General features: G+C 44.1%; 1 long non-coding RNA gene across 3 annotated transcripts in view; it reads right to left on the minus strand.

The window, feature by feature from the left end:
• LOC108582214 overlaps positions 1-16,922 on the minus strand; it is a 71,387-nt gene that overhangs the window by 48,705 nt on the left and 5,760 nt on the right. Inside the window, exon 3 of one of the 3 annotated variants that reach the window (XR_001895438.3) lies at positions 11,557-12,098. The exons of 1 other annotated variant lie outside the window; for it this stretch is intronic. This is a non-coding gene — a long non-coding RNA (uncharacterized LOC108582214). Of the gene's footprint in view, positions 1-11,556; positions 12,099-14,105; positions 14,591-16,922 lie in introns of those variants that run through there. One more of the 3 variants, XR_001895435.3, reaches the window with a different exon arrangement.

Below are 16,922 nucleotides of genomic sequence, written 5' to 3' on the forward strand. Positions count from 1 at the left end.
GAAAACAGTACAGTATGATGGGGGAGTTTTAGCATGGGCTGAGAATTATTACTGGATAAAAGGTACATTTTACATTCATTTCATCAATAAAGATTAATTGAAGCCTCACTGTGCATCAGTCTCTGGACTAAGTGTCACAGGCCAGGGCACATGATGTGCCAAGATACGGAAGGCATCATCTTCAGTCTTTTTTTTTTTTTTTTTTTTGAGACGGAGTCTCGCTCTGTCGCCCAGGCTGGTGTGCAGTGGTGCGATCTTGGCTCACTGCAACCTCCGCCTCCCTGGTTCAAGCAATTCTCCTGCCTCAGCCTCCCGAGTAGCTGGGATGACAGGCATGTGCCACCAAGTCCAGCTATTTTTTTTTTTTTTTTGTATTTTTAGTAGAGACAGGATTTCACCGTGTTAGCCAGGATGGTCTCAATCTCCACCTTGCGATCTGTCCACCTGGGCCTCCCAAAGTGCTGGGATTACAGGCATGAGCCACGGCATCAGGCCCATCTTCGCTCTTGAAGAATGAGTCATTTAGGATATTTTGTCTTCTTTATGCTTTTGTTCATGCTGACGCCTCCAGTGAAATGCCCTCCACTGCTGACCTTGGGATAGAGGCACACCCTTTCGAACTTTTTTCAATTGCTACTTCTGCTGGGACCCTTATTTGTGGCTAATTCCTTCTGCTTTGAATTCCAGGTACTTAGATGTAAACTTGTTTGTTTCACGATAAAATGGCTTCAGGGCAAAGGGCAGATCCTGTGGATCTTTGTATCCTGTGCTTAACAAGATATGGTATATATTCAGCCAACATCTGTTGGATCCATAAATGAGTGAATGAACCATATTAATAGCTCCTTGGAAAATGGCAAGCTGTTTTAATACTTTATTGAAGTGTTTGAATTTACCTTCTCTGAAATGGTACCAGGATGGCACTTAAACTGGTCCACATTGTTCAGTACCAGAAAGTGTTGTGTTGGCTAGAATCCTGTGACATCAGCATTTCTGTTTCATCTAGCAAGTTTTATTTACTCTTTTTTCTTTTTTTTTTTTTTTTTGAGACGGAGTCTCGCTTTGTTTTCCAGGCTGGAGTGCAATGGCGTGATCTCGGCTCACTGCAACCTCCACCTCCTGGGTTCAAGCGATTCTCCCGCCTCAGCCTCCCGAATAGCTGGGATTATAGGCACGTGCCACCAGGTCATTGTTTTTTTGTATTTTTAGTAGAGACGGGGTTTCACCATGTTGACCAGGCTGGTCTGGAACCCCTGACCTCAGGTGAGTCACCCGCCTCAGCCTCCCAAAGTGCGGGGATTATAGACGTGAGCCACCGCGCCTGGCCTAGCAAGTTTTATTTAAATGCTTTTTTGGAATTATTGTTGATTTTGGAGTGTATGATGAAGGTATTATAGTTATGTTTTAAAGGGGAATCCTTGTATGTTAGAAATACGTGCTGAAATATTTAGATACAAAATGAGATGATGTCTGAAATTCGCTTCAAGATAGCCAGAGAGAATTAAGAGTATAGATGAAACAAGACTGGTCATAGATTGATTGTTGTTAAAGCTGGGTGATGAATATGTGGAGGTTCATTTAACTATTTCATGTACTTTTGCACATGCTTAAAATTTTCTATAACGATACTAAAAAAATGTATTTACATTTACAGAAGAGGAGAATCTGATGCAAGGGTCACAACTAAATGATAAACAGAAAACTGCAGACCTAAGTTTCTCCCGTTCAGGAATGCCCACAACACTGCACTTCTGGGATTAAGTAAAAGTAACAGAAATGCACGATTGTTCCATTTCTGATTGCTCCATGGTTTAGCCCTTAAAAATTGTTCATTATCTTCCTAGGAGGCCAACATTCATTTTCTATGATTGCAACTTGACCACTTTCTATTACAAATGCACTTGCTATAACTGGTTGTGGGAGGCATGGAGAACTGGAGTGAACAAAGGAAAAAATGTACCTTGACACTGGGATCTCACTCAGAAATACCTTGAGATCAATACTGGGCCACCTTCGTCTAGGATGGGTAAATGAAAAATCTTCCACTTCTTCCCCGTTATGTCCCATTCGAGCAATTTTCATGACTCCTACTATTTTTGGGGTAGGGTTGCTGGTAAAAATTTAGGCTGCTAAGTTAAATTAGAATTTCAGAGAAATAACAAATACTTTTTAAAGTGTAAGTATCTCAAGTATTGCATGGGACATACTTAATTTTATTTGCTAAGTCTGGCAACCCTACTTGTGGGGCTATGTGATGTTTCTAATTCCAACAGTTTGTCAATTAATTAAAGGACCATTTTCTATACTTAGTTGATTTAATCATCTTGAAAATCCTCATTTAGCTCTGTCCTTCACTAGACTATGGAACTAAAAAGGCTCAACTTTACTAAAAAAAACAAAAAACAAAAAACAAAAACAAAAACTATGAAATTCTGATAATACTACCCGTATTTCCAAATCTATTTTTTTTATTTTAAGCAAAATAGCACATATATTGTTAAAATAAAATCAAACAATACTGAAAGGCTGACAATGAAACACAGCTGGCTTCTGCCACGCTCCCTCCTGATCCCCGAGGTCCACTCAGTACCTGGAGCCAAGGAGCCGGCAGGGGCCGCCCTCCCTGGAGTTCTCTTCCCATCACTCACAAGACGCCTCTTGCTGGTTTCTCAATTTTTGGCATTACATATTGAGTTTCTTCTGATAGAAGAAAGAAGATTTAGTCTTTTAACTACTCTCATTCTCCCTTTGGAATTTTACTACTACTTTTAGTGAAATCAGTAACCAAGCACCCACATCGTTATGGCCACATGTGTACCCACTGCAGAGCCAGGTTGTGTAGGCTGGGTACATTTCCTTTCTGTAGTGAAAAACCATAATTTTATATTGCCTCAGCATCCACCTGGAACATAAGTGAGATTTTCTCAAACCAGAAGCAGGGCTCGGTCACCCTCGACAGAGTTTCCAGTTCTCCACCTCCATCCATCTTGTTTTCGGTGGGGTGGTTGATTCGCTGTCTGCCTTACACAGCCGCCTGCTCCTGACCATCTTCCTTTACACAAATTAACTTCAAATGTATTATAGATGTAAATGTAATACCTAAAATTATAATGTTTCCAGAAAAAGGCATAGGAGAAAATTTTTGTCACCATGGGTTACATAAAGATTCCTTAGATACAACTCCAAAAGGATGAGTCATAAGAGAAAAAAATTGATAAACTAGACTTTACCAAAATTAAGAACTCATGCACCCAACTCCTTGTTTGCTTTGAGACAGGGTCTTGCTTTATCATCCAAGCTGGAGTGCAGTGGTGCGACCAGGGTTCACTGTAGCCTCAACCTCCTGGGCTCAAGTGATCCTCCCACCTCAGCATCTTGAGTAGCCAGGACTACAGGTGTGTGCCACCACACCTAGCTAATCTGTTTTTTATTTGTATAGATGGAGTCTCACTATGTTGCCCAGGCTGATCTCAAACTCCTAGGCTGCAGTGGTCCTCCCATTTTGGCCTCCCAAAGTGCTGGGATTACAGGCATAAGCTGCTGTGCCCAGCCAAACTAATGTTCTTTGAAAAATATTTTAGGTTAATAAAAAGACAAGGCCAGGCACGGTGACTCACACCTGTAATCCCAGCACTTTGGGAGGCCAAGGTGGGTGGATCACCAGGTCAGGCATTCAAGACCAGCCTGGCCAGCATGGTGAAACCCCATCTCTATTAAAAATACAAAAAAATTAGCCGGGCGTGGTGGCACTCACCTGTAATCCCAGCTACTTGGGAGGCTGAGGTGGGAGAATTGATTGAACTCGGGAGGTGGAGGTTGCAGTGAGCTGAGATCGTGCCACTGCACTCCAGCCTGGGCGACACAGCAAGACTCCATGTTGGGAAAAAAAAGAAATAAAATAAAATACAACAATAAAAAGACAAATACTGGAGAAATATTTTCAAAGCATGTATGTGATTAAAGACTTATATATAGAATACTTAAAGAATTCTCAAAACTCAGTAATAAGAAAACAATCCAAAGAATATGGATGAAAGATTTCAACAAATACTTCACCAAAAAGCGTATATGGATTGCACATATACCGTGTGCACAAATAAGGCTTGAAAAGATGCTACATACCGTTTGTATTATGGACATGCAAATTAAAATCACTGATGCTATCACAATATGCTTATTAAAATGGCTGAAATGTAAAAGACTGGCCCTAGCAAATGCTAGTGAGGATGTGGAGGAACTGGAACTCTTACACACTGTTGCCGGGCATTTAAAAAGGTCCGACCCCTTTGGAAAAGTCTAGCAGTTCCTTACAAAGTTAAACATATATCCGGCCATTCAACTCCAAGGTATTTACCAAAGAGAAATGAAAATATGTCCACACAAATATTTATGCATAAAAAGTTTTATTTCTAATAGCTAAAAACAGGAAAAAAACCAAATGTCCATCAATAGGTGAATAGACAAATTATTGTACCTCCATACAATGGAATTCTACTTAGCAATGAAAAGGTATACACCATTGGTACATCCTACAACATGGGCAAACCTCAGAATAATTATGCTGTCAAATAAGTCAGACCAAGAATAAATATATATTTCAGGATTCCATTTATATGAAATTCGAGAAAATGCACACTTAACCAATAGTGCCAGAAAATATCAGTGGTTTCCTAGGGAGTTGGAGGGGTGTGAGAAAGGGATTACCAAGGGACATAAAAAACTGTCTGAGGTGGTGATGGGACATCACAGGTGTATACAATGTCAAAAAATATAAAATTTTACACTTTACATATTTTCGGTTTATTGCATGTTAGTCATATCTTGATAAAGCCGTTAAAAAATTAAGTACTGACTCATAAGCATGCTGTTATGTGGGTGAAGGAGAAAGGAAAATGGTTACTTCACTCAGGCAGCTTCACAGTGGAAGACGGGTGGACTGTTTTTGTAACTATTAAAAGCATTATTGTATTGTCAAAAGAATAAAATATCAGAAAAAGTTCATGGAAAGAACAATGTAAATTGAGAAATGTTAGTTTCTAATTTATGTGGTTTACAATTAAAAAAAAAAACCCTGCATTTTTTTTTTTTTTTTTTTTTTTTAGGACGTAGTCTCGCTCTGTGGCCCAGGCTGGAGTGAGCGGCGCGATCTCGGCTCACTGCAAGCTCCGCCTCCCGGGTTCACGCCATTCTCCTGCCTCAGCCTCCCGAGTAGCTGGGACCACAGGCGCCGCCACCACACCAGGTTACTTTTTTTTTGTATTTTTAGTACAGACCGGTTTTCACCATGTTAGCCAGGATGGTCTCGATCTCCTGACCTCGTGATCCTCCCGCCTCGGCTTCCCAAAGTGCTGGGATTACAGGCGTGAGCCACCGCGCCCGGCCCTCACCTACACAGGTTTTCATCACCCAGTGCAAAGTTACTCACTCCTCTTCCATTGTTTGAAAGTTTGAACTATGATCAGTTGCAGTTTCTTTCTTGGAATGTCCACCAGTTTAATACGATGTCAACAGAAAAATTTTTCTTTGGAGCTCTCAATGCCTTTATCTCTCAAGCGCCTCCACAAATTGCCCCTTTTTCTCTTCTTTCCTACCACCACCTTTTGCCTCCACTGTGTCTGGAGTTGGTTCCTTCTGGTGGGTTCTTGGTCTCACTGACTTCAAGAATGAAGCTGTGGACTTTCGTGGTGTTACAGCTCTTACAGGTGTGACGAACCCAAAGAGTGAGCAGCAGCAAGATTTATTCTGAAGAGCGAAAGAACAAAGCTTCCACAGCTGGAAGAGGATCCCAGTGGGTTGCTGCTGCTGACTGAGGTGGCCAGCTTTTATTCCCTTATTTGTCCCTGCCCAAGTCCTGCTGATTGGTCCGTTTTACAAAGTGCTGATTGGTGTATTTACAATCCTTTAGCTAGACACAGAGCACTGATTGGTGCATTTACAATCCTTTAGCTAGACACAGAGCACTGATTGGTGCATTTTTTACAGAGTGCTGATTGGTGCGTTTACAATCCTTTAGGTAGACACAGAGCACTGATTGGTGCATTTACAGTCCTCTAGCTAGACAGAAAAGTTCTCCAAGTCCCACTGGAGCCAGCAACTCCAGCTGGCTTCACCTCTCACAAAGATCTGGGATTTCTTGGCGAGGTTGGTAGACTGACTTGGGACCACCGATTCTGTGCTCCTTGTCCCAGCATGCCTTTCATGCTATGCCTCTGTGTGACCCCTCAGTACCTGTTAAGCCCCAGGTTTGCTGCAGTGTAAATTAATTCCAGAAAAGTGTCCCCAGAGTGAGTGCAAGTGATGAATCCTCACTGGACACTAAACGTCCCGAAGACTGTCTTACAATTGGTATTTTGGGGTAATTTGAGATGACAACAGTTTCCTTCCACTGCTGGGTGCCTAAAAAAACCTGCCCAGACTGGGCGGGGTGGCTCAAGCCTGTAATGCCAGCACTTTGGGAGGCCAAGGCAGGCGGATCACGAGGTCAAGAGATCGAGATCATCCTGTCCAACATGCTGAAACCCCATCTCTACTAAAAATACAAAAATCAGCTGGGCGTGGTGGCGCTGCCTGTAGTCCCAGCTACTCAGGAGGCTGAGGCAGGAGAATCACTTGAATCCAGGAGGTGAGTCGAGATCGCACCACTGCACTCCAGCCTGGTGACAGAGCGAGACTGTCTCAATAATAATAATAATGATAATAATAAAACAAAAAACAAAAAAACTGCCCCATGTCCTGAGAATTCTGGAGAAGAGAATTATTTGGCTTTCATGTCCTCTCCTCAGAATCCTTGGACCTCGGCACACGAGGAGGGGTGGCAACGTGCTGGGACCTCCCAGAGTTCAGTGTTCACTATAGATGGAATCACAGAAATGTTGTTCTCACTAAGCTATGGGGCTTATCTTCACAAAGCTCAGAAATCATAGAAATTCAAAACTGAAATAGTAAAGTATCGTCAATCAACTGCGAAGTAACTTTACTTCTTTCTGGAAATTGGGATGGCTTAAGCCAAGTCATCTGGCATTCCTTAAGACAGTTTCTTAAGTCAGCCGGGCGCGGTGGCTCACGCCTGTAATCCCAGCACTTCGGGAGACCGAGGCTGGATCACGAGGTCAAGAGATCAAGACCATCTTGACTAACACGGTGAAACCCCGTCTCTACTAAAAATAGAAAATTAGCCAGGCGTGGTAGTGCGGGCCTGTAGTCCCAGCTACTCAGGAGGCTGAGGCAGGAAAATCGCTTGAACCCAGGAGACGGAGGTTGCAGTGAGCCAAGATTGCACCACTGCACTCTAGCCTGGGCGACAGAGCGAGACTCCGTCTCAAAAAAAAAACCAAAAAAAAACCCACACAACTAAGGTCATCCTCACTGTGTCTAGCAAAACAAAGTAGATTTGCAAACCCTGTGAAAGATTATCATGAAAGATTCAGGTACGATTCTATATCATGTCATGGGACTTACACCTTTTTTGAAGTTAATTTGTTTTTATACAAGCATTATGTGTGGTAATGACATCAGGGTAAACGGGGTATCCATCACTTCAAGCATTTATCATTTATTTGTGTCAGGAACATTCCAGTCATAGTCTTTTAGTTATTTTAAAATATATAATACATTATCATTGACTATAGTCACCCTGTTGTGCTATCAAATACTGAACTTTATTTATCCTATCTAACTATATTTTTGCATCTATTAACTGTCCCCACTTTTCCCTTCCTCCCCACTATCCTTCCCAGCCTCTGGTAGCCATTATTCTACTCTCTATCTCCATGAGTTCAATTACTTTAATTTTTAGCTCCCACATATGAGTTAGAATATGTGATATTTGTCTTTCTGTGCCTTAACATAATATCCTCCAGTTCCATGCATGTTGTTCTTTTTTACGGCTGAATAGTAGTCCATCGTGCATATATACCTAGTTTTCTTTTTCTTTTCTTTTTCTTTTTTTTTTTTGGGACAGAGTCTCGCTTTGTCGCCCAAGCTGCTGGAGTGCAGTGGCACAATCTTGGCTCACTGCAACCTCCGCCTCCTGGGTTCATGCTATTCTCCTGCCTCAGCCTCCCAAGTAGCTGGGACTACAGGCACTCACCACCACGCCCAGCTAATTTTTTGTATTTTTAGTAGAGACAGGTTTCACCGTGTTAGCCAGGATGATCTCAATCTCCTGACCTCGTGATGTGCCCACCTCAGCCTCCGAAAGTGCTGGGATTACAAGCGTGAGCCACCGCGCCCGGCCATATGTACCTAGTTTTCTTTACCCACTTATGTGCTGATGGACACTTAGGTTGATTCCAAATCCTGGCTATTGTGAATAGCACTGCAGTAAACATGATAGTGCAGACATCTCTTTGATATACTGATTTCCTTTCTTTTGGGCATATACCTAACAGTGGCATTGCTGGATCACATGCTAGTTCTATTAGTTTCATGAGGAGCTTCCATACTGTTCTCCATAGTGGCTGTACTAATTCCCATTCCCACCAACAGTGTACAATGAGGGCTCCCTTTTCTCCATATCCCGGACAGCATTTGTTATTTTTTGTCTTTTGAGTACAAGCCATTTTAACTGGGGTAAGATAGTATCTCATTGCAGTTTTGATTTACATTTATCTGATTAATGACATTGAGCATTTTTTTCATATTTCTGTTGGCCATTTGTATGTCTTCTTTTGAAAAATGTCTAGATATTTTGCCCATTTTAAATTGGATTATTTGATTTTTTGCCCTATTGAGTGGTTTTAGCTCTTCACATATTCTGGTTTTTAATTCCTTGTCGGATAGGTAGCTTGCAAATAATTTCCCCCATTCTGTGGGTTGTCTCTTCACTTTGTTGATTGTCTCCTATGCTGTGCCGAAGCTGTTTAGCTCAATGTGATCCCATCTGTCCAATTCTGCTTTGGTTGCCTATACTTTTGAGGTATTACTCAAGAAATCTTTGATCAGACAGACCAATGTCCTAGAGAGTTTCTCCAGTGTTTTCTTTTAGCAGTTTCATAGTTTCAGGTCTTAGATTTAGGGACTTACACTTTTTAAAAAGCCATGAAATGTATGCCACTTTTAAAGATTCGAGTTCATGCTCAAAATATAATTTGAGGCGGCTGGTCATGGTGGCTCACGCCTGTAATCCCAGCACTTTGGGAGGCCGAGACGGGCGGATCATGAGGTCAGGAGATCGAGACCATCCTGGCTAACACGGTGAAACCCCGTCTCTACTAAAAAAAAATACAAAAAATTAGCTGGGCGTGGTGGTGGGCGCCTGTAGTCCCAGCTACTCAGGAGGCTGAGGCAGGAGAATGGCGTGAAACTGGGAAGTGGAACTTGCAGTGAGCTGAGATTGTGCCACTACACTCCAGCCCGGGCGACAGAGCAAGACTCTGTCTCAAAAAAAAAAAAATATATATATATATATATACACACACATATATAAAAATTACATTATATATATTATATATAACATTATATATATTATGTAATACAGAACATAGAATATATAGTCTATATTATATAATACAGAATATATAATGTATAATATATAATATATATTGCAGTTTTGATTTGGATTTCTCTGATTAATGACATTGAGCATTTTTTTCATATTTCTGTTGGCCATTTGTATGTCTTCTTTTGAAAAATGTCTATTTAGATATTTTGCCCATTTTCAATTGGATTATATAATATATAAAATAGATAACATATACAATATATATAATATATATATAATCTGAGGCATAAAGTTCACCCATGAGAAGTTTGCCAGTATTATGGCATTTGTTTTTTTAAACAGAGTCTCACTCTGTCGCCCAGGCTGGAGTGCAGTGGCGCAATCTCAGCTCACTGCAACCTCCGCCTCCCAGGTTCAAGCGATTCTCCTGCCTCAGCCCCTTAAACTGAAAACGTGAAAATTATTTATGACTGTAGCTAGAGATTTGGCAAAGCTTTACTTCATATCTTGATAAATCATCCAAACACTGAACAGCATTTGTGTTCAACTAAGATAGAACTAGAATTAATAGGGTAATGTCATCAAAACATGTATATTATTAATTCTTAATGGCATGACATTATTTTCCCTGTTGGAGACATTTAATATCCTGGAATAAGAGTGAAAAGCAATATTTTAGGATATAAGTGCTATTGCTCTATTATAACCCTGCAAAGGGCTACCTACATACAAAACTGTTTTTCTCTTTCCATCATTTCTTCCTTTTCTTTTCTTTTGAGACGGAGTCTCGCTCTGTCACCCAGGCTGGAGTGCAGTGGAGCGATCTTGGCTCACTGCAACCTCTGCCTCCTGGATTCAAGTGATTTTCCTGCCTCAGCCTTCCCAGTAGCTGGGACTATAGGCACTACCCCCACGCCTGACTAATTTTTGTATTTTTAGTAGACACGGGGTTTCACCATGTTGGCCAGGATTGTCTCAAATTTCTGACCTCGTGATCCACCTGCCTCGCCCGCCAAAGTGCTGGGATTACAGGTGAGCCATCATACCGCCTCCTGGTAGGAGTGCTGGGATTACAGGTGTGAGCCGGGCCCACGCCTCCCAGAGTGCTGATACAGGTGTGAGCCACTGGCGCCTCGCCTCCCAGAGTGCTGGGACACAGGTGTGAGCCACTGGGCGCCCTCGCCTCCCAGAGTGCTGGGATTACAGGTGAGCCATCATACCGCCTCCCAGAGTGCTGGGATTACAGGTGTGAGCCGCCCGCCCGGCCTCCCAGAGTGCTGGGATTACAGGTGTGAGCCGCCCCCCCGGCCTCCCAGAGTGCTGGGATTACAGGTGTGAGCCACTGCGCCCGGCCTCCCAGAGCAGTTGGGATTACAGGTGGAGCCACTGTCAGCCTCCCAGAGTGCTGGGATTACAGGTGTGAGCCACTGCGCCTGGCCTCCCAGAGTGCTGGGATTACAGGTGTGAGCCGCCCCCCCGGGCTCCCAGAGTGCTGGGATTACAGGTGTGAGTCAGCCGCCCGCCTCCCAGAGGCTGGGATTACAGGTGTGAGCTGCCCGCCTCGCCTCCCAGAGTGCTGGGATTACAGGTGTGAGCCACTGCACCGCCTCCCAGAGTGCTGGATTACAGGTGTGTACCACCGCCTCCCAGAGTGCTGGGATTACAGGTGTGAGCCGCCTGCCCGGCCTCCCAGAGTGCTGGGATTACAGGTGTGAGCCGCCCGCCCGGCCATTTATTCCTTCTTCGCTCTTTGGAGTTCTTACCTTCTGACCAAAGTCATGGACCAAATAGGTGTCATAAGTTGCTCCTTTGTACCTACAGGTACAGGGCCATGTACCCATCAAATGCTCGTTAAATTGATGTGATAATAAGGGAATATAGCCAGGTGCAGTGGCTCATGTTATAATCCCAGTGGGTGGATTGGCGAGCCCAGGAGTTTGAGACCAGCCTGGGCAACATGATGAGACCCTACCTCTACAAAAAATACAAAATATTAGCTGGGTGTGGTAGTGTGTGCCTCTAGTCCCAGCTACTTGGGAGGCTGAGGTGGGAGTTTCGCTTGAGCCCAGCAGGTCGAGACTGCAGTGAGCCAATATTGCATCACTGCACTCCAGCCTGGGCAACAGAGTGAGACTCTGACTCAAAAAAAAAAAAAAAAAAAAAGGGCGGGGGGAATTTTTTGGGAAAATTTCCAGTGACTATTAAGAGAGGCAGTAGACTGTATTGGCTAAGAGCTGTCTTGGTTTGGGTCCTCCCAAAAGCAGACTCTGAGACAATAATTTAGGTGCAAGTAATTTATATAGAAGTTGACCCAGGAAGCACTAAGAGAGAGTTAGGGAATATGTGTAGGGAAGGGAGAAAAAGCAATAAAGGGTAAATTAATGGTCAGGTTACTTCTGTGGGCAATCGAGGCTCCATGCTGCTGGGGACCCTCTGAGAGATTTTGTGAAAAATAATTCAGAGTCATTTGAGAGAGGGGCGAGGAAGCTGGGCTTAATCTGCCAACTCCCGTCCTTCTTGGCTGAGTGTCACTTCTATGAGATGAAACCTCTCTGCACAGGTCAAACAGACGCCAGTGGCCAGAGAATGTCCTCAGGGAGCGGTAAACAGGAAGCTGGTGGGCACAGAAGACTGTCTGGAGGTGGCCTCCCGGGGCCTAGGGGAATATGGGTGGGGCCAGGTGTTAGGATGGGTTGCTTAAGGGCTTGTGCAGAAGCTGCATTTCCACGATGCCTGCACTGCTCTTTTTGTCTGGGGAAAGAATGTATGCTCATTTGGGGTGGCTGACAACGATTATAGGGCTGCTGAGCTTCCTCCAAGCTATTTCCATGAGGCTGCTTTGTACCTTCTTTATTGAATTGCTGTATACAGTAGAAATCATAATCCATCATTTATAAAGCTAAAATGCCTGTGAGGCAAATAGGATTGTTTCTTTCCCCCGCTTCAAACTCATTGTTCTCAAGAAAAAGACCAGCATCGGCCGGGCGCGGTGGCTCAAGCCTGTAATCCCAGCACTTTGGGAGGCCGATACGGGCAGATCATGAGGTCCGGAGATCGAGACCATCCTGGCTAACCCGGTGAAACCCCGCCTCTACTAAAAAAAAATACAAAAAACTAGCCAGTCGAGGTGGCGGGCGCCTGTAGTCCCAGCTACTCGGGAGGCTGAGGCAGGAGAATGGCGTGAACCCGGGAGGCGGAGCTTGCAGTGAGCTGAGATCCGGCCACTGCACTCCAGCCTGGGCGACAGAGCGAGACTCCGTCTCAAAAAAAAAAAAAAAAAAAAAAAAGACCAGCATCTTTAACACCAGCTAACAGACTCTGTAGAGCCTGGTCCTGCAAACCTTCTGTCCTGCTTTGCTCCTCCTCTCTTATGTAAGTTCCTTGTATGTACCATGCATCTATAGGCCACAGGATCTTTGCATACATTATCCCTCTTGGAATGCTCCTCAGCCCTCATTTCCACAGGCTGATCTGACCTTCCACTGCTGTCATCGCCCCTCTGTAGGATAAGGTTTCCACTGCTCTCCCTGCTTGGCCAGCTACGCCTCGACCCCATTACCACTCCCGTCCTCCCGTCATCCATTCTCCTTGTTGGATGGTAGAGAGCTGATTTCCAGCTGCCTTACGCTTTAGCTTTTCAACCCAAAATCCATTCCTAGGCTAGGGAACAAGCACGCAGAAACGAAGACTCTTGGGAAGGGGAAAGAAGATAACTCCTTATTCACTTCTACAGCATGAGGAAGAAACCATTTATTCTGCCTTAATTATTGCATCAAAAGTAGTTCCATAATCGTATCCTTATTCATTCATTATTCACGTAGGAAGACATTGTTTAACGCTCGAAATTCCTCTTACATATGTATTATCTTTACAGATGCTACTTCTCCTCAAAGATGTCACGGTCACTGGCTCTTCGGCCACACGCCTCTTCTGGGTACATTTCCATCAGTGAAATGATTTAGTAATGTCTGCTCTTCTTTGAATTCATTCAAAAGAAAATACAGAACTGTACTAACAAGTTCTCTGAACAAAAACCAAAAGCACTGATGGAAAACTGGAGACGTTCTGGAGAAACACATACATGGTTTTTTTTTTCTGTGTTCAAAAGAATCTCGCAGGAGCCTCTCCAGGGCGACTTCACAGTGAGACTCCTGCTCTCTAAAGCTCAGCTGGCAATAAGGAGCTACATGGTTTTTAAAAAGGTATAAACACTGGTGATGAGAATGTCGGGGAATGTTCATCTCATCCCACCCGTGACTTTATCAGAGGGCTCCTTCCTCCGAAAAGGCTAGAGGTAAATGTAGAAGGAGGGGATGCTTATAATTCTCCTCGACTGATTTCATCTTTTCATTTCTTCAGAATAAAGGATGCTTTCCCCTCAAATTAGGTTTTAATGATTTAAAAGAAACCAAGGCTGGGCGCGGTGGCTCACGCCTGTAATCCCAGCACTTTGGGAGGCCGAGACGGGCGGATCACGAGGTCAGGAGATCGAGACCATCCTGGCTAACACGGTGAAACCCCGTCTCTGCTAAAAAAAAAATACAAAAAAAAAAAAAATAGTCGGGCGAGGTGGCGGCGCCTGTAGTCCCAGCTACTCGGGCTGAGGCAGGAGAATGGCGTGAACCCAGGAGGCGGAGCTTGCAGTGAGCTGAGATTGTGCCACTCACTCCAGCCTGGGTGACAGAGCAAGACTCCGTCTCAAAAAAAAATAAAAAAATAATTAAAAAAAAAAGTTCAGGACAAAGAACATATAAGTAGCCCCAACTCTAATCTCAATGCCTCTTTATGAAGTCAGTCATCACATTACTTTTCTGGCAACAGTAGTAAAATAGGGCTTGGCACAAGAAACCTCACTGAAACTACTTTGTTAGAGTCATTCTTGCACCAAATGGTGCAGCTATACACACCCAGGGAGTATGCAGAAATTTAACCTGGGGTCCCATCTGGTAATCTGCAGACTTTAAGCTTTTCCAGGGATGTGGGAGAGGGAAGGAGGCAGTGATGTGTCAAACTGCTGAGATGTATCGCTGTCCTCTCCATCAGCCCGCATCCTCGTATCACCGCAGGAGATGCCACCAGTCACCCAGAAATTCTGCAGGATGAGCATGAGAATGTGCTTCATCTGCTGGATGGGGTATTTTCATGCTCCTGGCAATAAAATGTCAGACTTAGGAAACACCCTCTCCTCCACCCCCTTCTAAAGAAAGGTACTCAGAAGCCAAAGTTGTGTCATGTGACCTGCCCCCGGGCCATAGTTGATTGAATTAGGGGCAGACACTTGACCTAAAATGGTCTTAAATATATTCCTTCTCTCTCAGTAATTTGGAATTGGAATTAAGAGATCTGGTACCCCTTAGAAGGAAGAGATATAAACTTGGGGATTCTGAGATAACCATCCTTGCCCAATGCATGGCTATAGATTCAAGGAAAGTCCATCTAGGAAGAAAGGATAGTGAAGCAGAAATGCCTGAAAGTAGAAGATAGAGAAGGGGAAAAGAGAGTTCTGCAGGCTCCCAGGGTTCCTTTGACCCAGCTGCATTCCTGCTCTTGGTCTCTGAGTCACCGCTGTATTTTTATAATAATTTCCCATTTTTAACTTACATGATTTTTGAAACCAGAGTCCCAACTAATACAAACATCCAACCAGTGGTAACCTTTTGTAAGACAAGAGATGAGCGTTTTTCAATCCTTGTATGGAAGTGTTTATATTTTAAGTAGGGATTAGAGTCAGAATCTTTAAAACATTGCTGTGGCTGGGCGTGGTGGCTCACGCCTGTAATCCCAGCACTTTGGGAGGCTGAGGTGGGTGGATCACAAGGTCAGGAATTCGAGACCAGCCTGGCCAATATGGTGAAACCCTGTCTCTACCAAAAGTAAAGAAAATTAGCCAGGTGTGGTGGTGCGTGCCTGTAGTCCCAGCTACTCAGGAGGGTAAGGCAGGAGAACTGCTTGAACCCAGGAGGCGAAGGTTGCAGTGAGCTGAGATCATACCACTGCACTCCAGCCCGGGTGACAGAGTGAGACTCCATCTCAAAACAAAACAAAACAAAACATTGCTGTTACTGGCAGTGATGGAATTAGAAAAGTTCAGTGACTTTTGAAAAGCCTCAGTCCAGATGAATCCCACAGGTTCTTGGGAGTAATGTCTCTCTAGGTTGGGACAAACAGCAAGTTTTTGCTACCGTTTGTGAAATCACTGGGCTTCTAGTGGGCAAATGTAGCCCGATCCCGTCTGTTCCAACACTGCCATTGGTGGTCAGGACAACGTGCTTCCCTTTGCACAAGTATGTCCAGGAGGATTCCTCCTATAAGGTAAGTGCCTGTGTTGCTGGGACTCAGTCCCTTGTGAAGGGGCCCACCAACGACAGTTCTGCTGGGGTCTTCCCGAAGCTATGCTGTGGGGTTTATGCTTGGGTGAAAAACTGAACTGTTCTGTGCTGGCTCAACGTCTAGGGTTAGACAGAATAAGCTTTTCCCATTAGTTCCACCCGTGGAAACATTTTTCTTTTCATGTGTCTGCTTTTCTGTCTCCCAAGAACATGAGAACAGAAGTCACACAGGAGTCTTACGCTGCTTCTTCTTCTTCTTTTTTTTTGAGACGGAGTCTCGCTTTTCTTTTGAGATGTTGCCCAGGATGGCATGCAGTGGCACGATCTTGGCTCACTGCAACATCCAGCTCCTGGGTTTAAGTGACTCTCCTGCCTCAGCCTCCCGAGTAGCTGGGACTACAGGCACGTGTCACCACGCCCAGTTGATTCTTTTGTATTTTCAGTAGAGACGGGGTTTCACCATGTTGGCCTGGCTGGTCTTGAACTCCTGACCTCAGGTGATCCACCCGCCTCGGCCTCCCAAAGTGCTGGGATTACAGGCGTGAGCCACCGTGACTGACCGAGTCTTACGCTTCATTCACCCGTTCTTTCAGTAAATAGATAAATATGCACTGAGCACCTTCAAGAGGCAAGGCAGTGCCCAGTGTTGAGGTCAGCTGTTCCATGTTAGTCTGAAGCGAGCAAATCCACATTTCCCTCTCCCATTCTGCCCACCAGAAAGACTATCCTAGGGATACCCCAGGCCACCTATCTCCCTTTGACCTCATCCACTCTACTTTGTTTCCAGCCTTCTTGGTTTCTCAACATCCATCTCCCCTCCCCAATTTTATCTCCATTTCTTGGTTGCTTTTTCTCTTCTTGCCGTCCTAGCTTTGCTATTTGGTACCTATATAGGGCAAAGTCTAGGGCTCTGATTGCTAATGCAATAAACTACTTTTATTTCCACAGTAGACTGGAGTTTTTTGATGTCAGGGACACATTTTTTTCATCTTTGTGTCCCCAGAGCCCAGAAATACACCTAATACATAGAAGCACTCAAAGTTGCTGGGGAAAAAAAAAAAAAAAGAATGTAATGATACACATGTAATTAGCAAGAATATGTTAATGCTAAATCTTACACACACTCATTGTCACAAAGCTCCCTAGTGTTA

Source organism: Papio anubis, chromosome 13, assembly GCF_008728515.1.
Source record: "Papio anubis isolate 15944 chromosome 13, Panubis1.0, whole genome shotgun sequence".
Taxonomy (NCBI): domain Eukaryota; kingdom Metazoa; phylum Chordata; class Mammalia; order Primates; family Cercopithecidae; genus Papio; species Papio anubis.